Source organism: Oryza glaberrima, chromosome 6 (genome assembly GCF_000147395.1).
Source record: "Oryza glaberrima chromosome 6, OglaRS2, whole genome shotgun sequence".
In the NCBI taxonomy this organism is placed as follows: domain Eukaryota; kingdom Viridiplantae; phylum Streptophyta; class Magnoliopsida; order Poales; family Poaceae; genus Oryza; species Oryza glaberrima.
Window position 1 is genome coordinate 21,562,300 of NC_068331.1, and position 3,824 is coordinate 21,566,123.

The 3,824-nt window shown below is 44.4% G+C and overlaps 1 pseudogene; it reads left to right on the forward strand.

The window, feature by feature from the left end:
• Window positions 1–2,937, forward strand: LOC127776996 (putative receptor protein kinase ZmPK1; annotated as a pseudogene).
• Window positions 2,938–3,824: the final 887 nt, after the last annotated feature.

A 3,824-nucleotide genomic window follows, 5' to 3' on the forward strand; every position in this document is an offset into this window, starting at 1 on the left:
ATGAAGGTAAGCGATACTATGGCCGTCACTGGTAGCTTGCGAACACCTACTAGCACACTGTTGAACTGTTCGGCCATGTTGGTTGTCATGTAACCACACCGGCGGCCATTTCTATCGTATGCACGAGACCACTTATCTTTGTCCAACAACTCATCTTCAAGCCATTTACGAGGACCTTCGGCTACCAACTGTCTTAGTGCCTCCACATCCCTCTCAAATATTCACTTCTCGTTAATCTGACATATCCTTAGTAGCTCTTATGTCTGATGCTTGTCCACACCGACCTTGTGGAAATTAGCACTAAAGTGCCTCATGCACCATCGGTGGTGAACCAGTGGCAATCCTGGAACAGCAGTCCTTATGGCATTCATTATACCAGCATGTCGATCTGAGATAATACAAACTTCCCTGTGCAGCCCAACCACAACCCTGTCGGACAAGATCGATAAACCAGCACCAGTCTCGTGAATTCTCTTTCTCCACCAAAAGCTAAAGGTACAAGTTGGTCCTCTGCATCAGTCGATAATACAGTCATCAAGGCACCCTGTATTTCCTAGTTAGGAAGGTTGCATCGAGCACAGCGTGGATGTGCTCTACTCACCATATCGTACTTTCACTTGTGGCTTCTACAACATCTCCCCCAATGCCTCCACCTTCTCCATCTGGTTCTCTAAGTCATCCGATAGAACCGTCGTCTGGAGTGCAAATAATTTGCACCCTCTGTACACATGGGGATCTAGAGTCAAAATTGAATATGGATGGGAACATGATCTCACATGATTACAATGGACAGATCGTGTGGGCCAATAATGTGAGCTCCTCCGACGCCGGACAAGCTCAGGTATTGGACACCGGGAACCTCATCGTGAAGGGCAAAGGAGGTACAATTCAATGGCAAAGCTTTGATTTCCCTACTGATACCTTGCTACTTAATCAAAGTATTACTGCTGCTGTGAAGCTCATGTCTACAAATAGATTGCATGTTCCTAGCCACTACAGCTTCGAATTTGATGATCAATACCTGCTTTCACTGATTGATCATCAAAAGGACCTCTCTTTTATTTATTGGCCTGATCCAACAATGACTATTTGGCAAAAGCTAATTAAGGATACCATTTACTATCCCCACAAGTGGTGTTCTTGATAGCATGGGGTTCTTCCGTGGAAGTGATAATTCAACTATCATGTCATCTGACTTAGGGTCTGGGATTAAGAGAAGACTAACACTTGATTTTGATGGTAACCTCAGGCTGTATAGTCTAATGAATGATGGAACATGGTCAGTGACATGGATGGCATTTCCTCAGCTCTGCAATGTGCATAGTTTGTGTGGCAGGAATGGAATATGTGTGTATACTCCTAAGCCGGCCTGCATGTGTGTGTCTCCCTGGATATGATTTTCTCGACCCAAGTGACCGGAGCAAAGAATGTACTGCAAAGATAAATATAACATGTGATAGGCATAAGGTAAAATTTGTTCACCTTCGGAACACTAATTTCTTAGGGCTTGCAATATAAGTGTTCACCGTTTTGTTTCTCTTGACACCTGCAAGAACATATGCTTGAGTGACTGCAAGTGTAATGGATTCGCATACTGGCAAGGAATTGGGGATTGCTATCCTAAGGCTATTCTTCTTGGTGGTGTAAGCCAACCACATGGTACTGGTAGTATCAATCTAAAGCTACCTGAGGACCTAGAAGTGGCAGAGCCAATTCCCTAGTCACAATTTTATGGACCTAAATACACTCCTGACTGTAGCAAAACAAGCGAATATTTCATAGCAGATTTCTTGGATGTGCTTAAGGGCAGTCAGAGTCAATCAAAGTATTTGTACTTCTATGGTTTCTTATCAGCAATATTTCTTGCAGAGCTAACATTCATATTGTTCGGGTGGCTTATTTTGCTAAGGGAGGGCAGACAATTAAGAGGAGTATGGCCAGCTGAATCTGGCTAAGAAATGATAACCAACCATTTCCGGAGGTATACCTAAGAGAGCTAGTGACATCTTCTAGAAAGTTTCAGGATGAAATTGGAAGGGGGGCATCAGGCATCGTGTACAAGGGGATCTTGACAGACAGGAGAGAAGTTGCTGTGAAAATGCTGGTAGACATACATCAAGGGGAAGAAGAATCAAGCATGAACTGAGTATGATTGGCAGAATCTACCACATGAACCTAGTGAGGGTTTGGGGATTCTATTCTGATGATCCACACAGGATACTGGTTTCAGAATACGTGGACAATGACTCGTTGGATAAAATATTGTTTGGTGGTCAGGGATCACAGGCATTACTTGAATGGAAGCAAAGATTTAACATTGCTCTAGAGGTCGCTAAGGGGTTGGCGTATCTTCATCATGAGTGCTTGGAGTGGGTCATCCATTGCAATGTAAAACCAGAAAATATACTGCTGGATGAGAATTTGGAGCCAAAGATTGCTGACTTTGGCCTTGCAAAGCTGCTAAATAGAGGTGGATCTAATTTAAATGTGTCGAGGATCCAAGGAACTAGAGGCTATTTAGCGTCTGAATGGGTTTCTAGTCTTCCGATAACAGCAAAGGTTGATGTGTACAGCTTTGGAGTGGTGCTTCTAGAACTACTAAAAGGAGCTCGTGTTTTTGACCTTGAAACAAACAAAGATGAGGAGGTGGAAATGGTTCTCGGAAGAATCATTAGGATGCTAGCGGAGAATTCGAAGTCTGATGGGGATGAACAATCATGGATTCCTGACTTCATTGACTTCAGATTAAATGGCCAATTCAACAACTTGCAAGCAAGAGCGATGATGGAGCTTGTTGTTTCATGTCTGGAGGAAGACAGAGGGAAAAGACCTACCATGGAAAGTGTGGTGGAGTTGCTTGTTTCAGTTGATGAAAACCGGTTGAACAATTTAGGAGTCTTCTATCTGGTAAAGAGACTGTATTTGACTACATTCTAATTTTTGTAACAAGATATCACCTACAAATATACTGCTAAATACGTCAAAAATGTTTTCTTGGTCTCACGTATTAGGAGGATTTGCTTAAGGCCAGTGAATGTATCATTTTATTAATTACTATGTACTATATACTTTACGGGATGTGTTGATTTAGAAATAATATACTGCAATTACAGTGCTATTTTGTTGTAATAATGCCAACTACGACTGAAGCCCGGATAAGTGTGCTCCAGCATCAGATCAGGAAGTTTCCATTGCTCTCCTGTATCCTATTGGGAGAAATTAAACTACTGTGCTGATATTTGCATGCAATCTTATCATACCAATATTTTCTAGCCTGCTGTGCTCCTCCATTGCTCATTCCCGTTGCAGATTTGAGATGCAGTTGGGGGCGATTCACAGCACCAACCCAGTTGCTGCTGCGATTCAACTTCATTCAGGATCGGATTAGTCGTGGCATCAGATTTTGGCGTCAATTTTCGATTGGAAGTTTAACAGGACGAATGCCCGCACTCCCCATCTCGACGATCCACTTTCTACCCCCACAAACCTAAATGACCTCGTGCAGGACACAGGGACAGAGAGAGAGAGGGAGCAAGGTATTCCTCGTACGGGAGGGCGACGGCCGAGTGCCGACGGCGACGAGGCCACGAGGCGGCGCAGGGAGAGACGTGGTGGCAGCCTGGCAGGGGCGGGGGGCGTGAGGGCGAGGAGCCCCGTAGCGCGGAAGCAGAACATCTTGGTGGGCTATGGCCTTTGGGTAGTTGGGCCTTGGGCTAACATCTGTTGGAAGAAACGGTGGGCCCAACTAAGGCCCAAGAGAGGCTTACATAGGATTCCAAACAGAGGGTGGCTGCTGAGTCCATATGTCCAAGAAAAGAGAAAAA